Here is a 6,772-nt window from a genome sequence, read left to right on the forward strand (position 1 = left end):
GCAAGTTAATAAGATGTGATGAGGTATAAGAAAAAAAGAAATAGGGCAGCCCCGATGGCTCAGCAGTTTAGCGCTGCTTTTGGCCTGGAGTCCCGGGATGGAGTCCCACATCAGGCTTCCCGCATGGAGCCTGCTTTTCCTCTGTCTATGTCTCTGCCTCTCTCTGTGTGTGTCTCTCATGAATAAATAAATAAAATATTTTAGGGATCCCTGGGTGGCGCAGCGGTTTGGCGCCTGCCTTTGGCCCAGGGCGCGATCCTGGAGACCCGGGATCGAATCCCACGTCAGGCTCCCGGTGCATGGAGCCTGCTTCTCCCTCTGCCTGTGTCTCTGCCTCTCTCTCTCTCTCTGTGACTATCATAAATAAAAAAATATATATTTTTTAAAAGAAAGAAAGAAAGAAGAAAGAAAAAAGAAAGAAAGAAAGAAAGAAAGAAAGAAAGAAAGAAAGAAAGAAAGAAAGAAAGAAAAAGAGGGTGATAAGGTAGTGGATAAAATCAGGGGAGAAGGACACCATGCTCAGTTTAAGACCCAAAGGGTAAGAAGGTGAGAACCGCAGAAGAGCTGTGGGAAAGCATCCAGAGGAAAACCATAAGGGCGAACCCTTGAGGAACTGAAAGAGCCCAGTGTGCCTGTAGAACAGAAAGCAGGTCTTGGTGGCCTGAGCTTGGTAAAAGTGGGAGCCTGGTAAAAGGTGAAGTGAGAGGCAAATCTGTAGCATTTATAAACACATTGACTTTGATTTGTGCCAAGGTGGGAGCCATTAGAAGCTTTATTGAAATACTTCAATAAATGGACATACACTAAACTGCACATGTATGAATATACAATCTGATAAGTTTTGACATATGCATACACCTAAGAAACTGTGACTGTAACTAAGATAATAAACCTATCCATCATCCTCCAGTGTTTCCTCATCCCCTAATGCAATCTTCCCTCCCTATCCCCACCTCTATCCCCAGGCAACCACTGATCTGTTTTTGGTCACTGAGTTGTATTACATTCCAGAATTTTATAGAGATGGTATCTTATCATATGTACTCTTCTTTTGTTTGGCTTCTTTTACTCAGCATAATATTTTTTTTAATTTTTTATTTTTTTAAAGATTTTATTTATTTACTCATGAGAGACAGAGAGAGGCAGAAACACAGGTAGAGGGAGAAGCAGGCTCCATGCAGGGAACCCGACGTGGGACTTGATCCCGGATCTCCAGGACCAGGCCATGGGCTGAAGGCGGCGCTAAACCACTGAGCCACCCGGGCTGCCCTCAGCATAATATTTTGAGGCTCATCCATATTGTAGCAGGTGTCAGGTGTCAGTTTATTCTCATTGCTAATAGGATCCCATGGTGTGGATGGACCACAGTTGGCTTATCCATTCACCTGTTGATGAACATCTGTGCTGTTTTCACTGTTTGCTATTATGAAGAAGCTACTATAAACATTTGTGTACAAGTCTGTGTGGAAATGTGCTTTAATTTCTCCTTGGTAAATACTTATGCGTGAAATGGCTAGATCATATGGTAAGTGTTTGCTTAACTTTCTAGGAACCTGTAAAACTTTTTCCCATGGTGGTTGTGCTTGTTTCACACTCCCATTGGTGTGAACATTCTGGTCCCTCCATATCATCACAAACATTTGATGTCAGCAGTCAGTCTCTCCATAGAGGATTTTGAGCAAAGTAGTGGCATTATTTTTTTTTAAGATTTTATTTACTTATTCATGAGAGACACACACAGAGAGAGGCAGAGCCATAGGCAGAGGGAGAAGCCAGGGGAGCCTGATGTAGGACTTGATCCTGGACTCTGGGATCACAGCCTGAGCCAAAGGCAGACGTTCAACCATTGAGCCACCCAGGCATCATGATTTTTTTTTATTTTAAATCTTATTTTATTGTGGTAAGTACACTTAACATGAGATCTATACACTTAACAGATTTTTAAAAGATTTTTTTTATTATTCATGATATATATAGAGAGAGGCAGAGACACAGGCAGAGGGAGAAGCAGGCTTCATGCCAGGAGCCTGACACGGGACTTGATCCCGGGACTCCAGGATCACACTCTGGGCCAAAGGCAGACGCTAAACTGCTGAGCCACCCAGGGATTCCCCAACAGATTTTTTAAGTATACCATAGAGGATTGCTAACTATAGGCACAATTTTGTATAGTAGATCTCTAGAACTTATTAATTTCACATAACTGAAACTGTACTCCTTGACTAGAGTCCCTCCCTTCCCCCTGTCCCTGGAAACCACCATCCTGCTCTTTGCTTCTGTGAATTTTGACAATTTGGGTAACTCACATGAGTGGTATTAGGCAGTTTGTCTTTCCAAGTCTGGCTTATTTCATTTAGCATAATGTCCTTAAGGTTCACCCATGTTGTTGCATATTGTAAGATTTCCTTCTTTTATGAGGCTGACAGTATTCTGTTGGATGTATCTATCAAATATTCTTTATCCATTCATCTGTCAACCAACATTTACTTTGTTTCCATATCTTGGCTATTGTGACTAGTGCTGCAAGGAACGTGGGAGTACTAATGTGGGAGTACTAATATCTCTTTGAGATCCCCATGTCAATTATTTTAGATAAATACCCAGAAGGGAGATTGCTGGATCATATGATAGCTCTATTTTTCTTTTTTTTTAAGATTTTATTTATTTATTCATGAGAGACACACAGAGAGAGGCAGAGACATAGGCAAAGGGAGAAGCAGGCTCCAATGCAGGGAGCCTGATGTGGGACTCGATCCCAGGACTCCAGGATCATGCCCTGAGCTGAAGGCAGACACTTTAGCCACCAAGCCACCCAGGGATCCCAGCTCTATTTTTCATTTTATTGAATAGCCCCCATACTGTTCTCCAGAGTGGCACCATTTTGCATTCCCATAAACAATGTGCAAAGATTCCAGCTTTGACACTTGTCTTTTATTTTTCTGCTAATAGCCATTCTAACAGGTATGAAATGGTATTTTGTTGTGGTTTTGATTTGCATTTCCCTCATGACTGGTAACATTGAGCATTCTTTTTAAAAATTTTATGTATGTATGTGTGTGTGTAATCTCTGCACCCAATGTGGGGCTCAAACTCAAAACTCCAAGATCAAGAGTAGCATGCCCTTCCAACTAAGCTTGCCAGCTTTTTGTATACATCGTGGAAATTTGTACATCTCCTTGATAAGAATTGGTCTATTCAAGTCCTCTATTTTTTCATCAAGTTGTTTTTTGCTATTGAGTTGTCAAAATTCCTTATATATTTTGGAAATTAACCACTTACCTAATAAATGGTTTGCAAATATTTCCTTCAGTTGCATAGATTAACTTTCCACTCTGTTATTTCTTTTGCTAGGCAGAAGCTTTCTGGTTTGATGAAAACTTGTCTCTTTTTGCTTTTGTTGCCTGTGCATTTGGAGTCACATCCATGAAATCATTGCCAAGGCCAATGTCATGAAGATTCTCCCTTATGTTATCTTCTAAGAGTTTTATAGTTTCAGGTCTTATATTTAAGTTTTTCATCTTTTCAGTGTGTATGGTGTAAGATAAGTGTCCAATTTTAATAATTTGAATATGGATATCCAGTTTCCCAACACTACTTGTTAAAGGATAAAAATCACAGGATCATTTGAATAGATATAGAAAAAGTATTGATAAAATTCAATACCCCATCATATTAAAAACTCCAGGAGCACCTGGGTGGCTCAGTTGATTAAGTGTCTACTTTCAGCTCAGGTTATGATCTCAGAGTCCTGGGATCCAGCCCAACAATGGGCTTCCTGCTCAGCAGGGAGTCTGCTTCTCCTTCTACCCCTCCACATGCTCATGTGCACTCTCTCTCTCTCTGTCTCACTACCTCTGAAATAAATTTTAAAAATTTAAAGTAAAAAAAACTAGAAACTCCAAAAAATAGGAATAGATAGAAATTAGCTCAACATAGTAAAGGCCACATAAGAAATCTCCTGTTGCCTCACCCCCAACACTCTGCAGCCAGGAGCACAGCCAGAGACCAGTCCAGGGCCATACGTCTGGACATTCCCCCTCTCTCTTTGGAATGCTGACCAGTAGCCAGTGTTACCACAACCATGGGTGACTCTAGCATTTTCTCTTTTTGTTAATTTTTGTTCTATGATTTTCCTATGACAATCATGCCATACTGGAAAACTGAAGTGTTCCCCAGGGCTACTGGAAAGATGTTAAATATATGATGGGCACTGGAAAGTGGAGGAAACCTGGGGAGAAACTCTAAGGTTGACCTTACAAATGGTTCTTGCTGGATAAGAGTCCAGTCCTCCTCCAAACACAATCAGAGGAGATAGAAAATGCATGGAAGCATTCCATATTGTCTCCAGGACCAGGAAGTCCTACTCCATATCTGACCACTCATGTTTGGCTTCAGTAGAGTAGCAGCAGCCTTGCTGTGTTGGAATCTCCAAATTCAGAGTCTGAAATGTTGCCAACAGAGTCCTGCTGTGTGATGTCCATAATCCTTGGGGCCCCTGGTGATGAGCTTGCTGTCCAGTAAGCTCAGAGAGCCTCAGTTCACTCAGATGGAGAGTGAGTATGAAATTATGATGCTGCCAGGAGCAGTAAGTGGCATCATCTCACTTGAGCACTTATCACAGATCAAGTGTGGTGAACCTGTAAAAATGGCTTTTATAAATTATCATTAAGGGTGCTCTAAGTTTATTCAAGCTGCTCTAACAAAGTACCACAAGCTGAGTGGCTTATGAAAAACAGAAAGTCATTTCTCACAGTTCTGGAGGCTGGAAGTCCAGGACACTGTCAGCATCGCTGGGTGCTGGTGAGATGCAACCAGGGTACATGCTCGGGTGCTCTCGTGGGCTGCAGATGGCATTTTCTCCAGGTGTCCTCACATAGTGGGAGGGATGATGGAGCTCTCTATGGTCTCTTTTATTAGGGCACTAATCCCATGCATGACCCTCTACCCTCATGACCTAATCACCTCCCAAAGGCCCCACCTTCTAATACCATCATATTAAGGATTAGAACCTCAACATATGAATATGGGGGACAGGACAAAAAATGATTCCATAGCAGGTACAATGTTGAGAAACCTTGTTTTTTGAAACTCACAGACTGTGAGAAACAGTGTTTGCAATCATACTAATGGCAACGGTGTCCAGCTCCTGCCTGGAGTATGACTCAGAGAAGCCTCAGTATGAGCTGCCATACCAATACCCCATATCTACTGTAACTCTGTACTTCCCCCGGAAACAGGATTCTGGTCAAGTTCCATGTCTTGGTCAGAAGTGGATATCTTCACACTCAGCCACTGTGGCTTGGCTTCAGTTCAGCTCTACCTCACTCCGAATCCCATATAAGCCTGGTTCATCCCTTATTTGGGCGAACCCCTGCCCTGTTCCACTCCACACTCCCAGTGGCAACGACAGCTGCATCTGCTAATCTCTAAAGGTGGACTTCATCAGCTTCCAGTATGTGTACACTCTCATTTGTTATTATCTAAGCAAGGCAAGCATGGACTTGATCTTTGCAGCTGGGAAAAGTGCTCTTCTTCAGAGGGGAAGTGACCTGGCCACAAGGAGCAGAGGGCAGTGGTGAAGTCCACTTCTTTTTGTCCCTCCCACCATGCCCTTCTCAGGCTGCTGTGCTGTCCCCAGGATGGGTGGATGGTGATGACTCAGCCCCAACCTCCCCCATTCAAATTGTGGTCCTGCCACTGGCATCTGGATGCCCTGGAGCAGTTTCACTTGTCTCCTGCCTCACTTCTCCATCTGTAAGCACCTGCTTCATAGGGTAACACGAAGAGCAAGTGAGTGGGTGAAGAGCTCAAGGCCACCTGGCCCCCAGGTAAGGCTTAGCTGCAGGGCTGCTGGCAGGACCTAGGCTAAGATTCCTGGATTTAGCAACTGAGGCATAATTGCTTCCTATAATCATGCTCCCAAGTGGAACATTATTTGTCATTTATCTAAACTTCCAATTCAACTGGGCATCTTGTATTTGTTCTGGCAGTCTAAAGTCATCTCCTTGCCCCTGAACACTCCCTGCAGGGGACCAGGCAGAGGGTCAGGAAAGGTTGAGGCTTCTCCCTCACAAAAGCTGGGAGTGTGCCCAGGTCTGGACACCCTTGGCCCTTCACCTAGGCTGAAATGGACAGATGGAGCTGAGGGCGAAGCAGCCAATGAAGTGGCTGTCCCAAATGCCAGCCAAAGGTGTCGTCCATACTGGATAGTGCTGGGCCAGTCAGAGCCCTGTTAGAAGGTTCAAGCAGGACTCAGCAGTCACTGAGCTGAGCTTACCTGCACCCTCATGCCCATGCGTCTCTGTAATCAAATTCCCTTTGCTAATAATAATGGATACATTTAAAAGCAAACATTCATGGCCTTTATTATGGGTCACATGCTGTTCCAGCCACTCCCCATGTGTGTTCCTATTTTCAGTTGCTATATAACAAACCACTCTGAAGTTCAGTGGCATAAAGCAGCAGCCATTTCATTATGCTTAGGGATATTGTGGGTCAGGAACTCATGTAGCGCACAGGACTGACTTGAGGTCTGTCCCACAGTTTCTGAAATGGAGGCAATGAGAAGTGAAGATACAATGGTGCAAAACAGCAGAGACCTATGTTACTCCTCATAAGAAAGTAAAGCTGGAGGCTCAGGGGAGAATCAGCTGGAGGAGAGAAGAGTGGGCTGGGAAAGAAAGCATGAGATCCCTACTACAGAACTCTGGGGGGCAAGAGATGGACTCTGGGGGGGAGTAGAGATGGGCTCTGGGGAGGAGCAGAGATGGAC

The sequence above is a fragment of the Vulpes vulpes genome, chromosome 12 (genome assembly GCF_048418805.1).
Source record: "Vulpes vulpes isolate BD-2025 chromosome 12, VulVul3, whole genome shotgun sequence".
NCBI classification, from domain to species: domain Eukaryota; kingdom Metazoa; phylum Chordata; class Mammalia; order Carnivora; family Canidae; genus Vulpes; species Vulpes vulpes.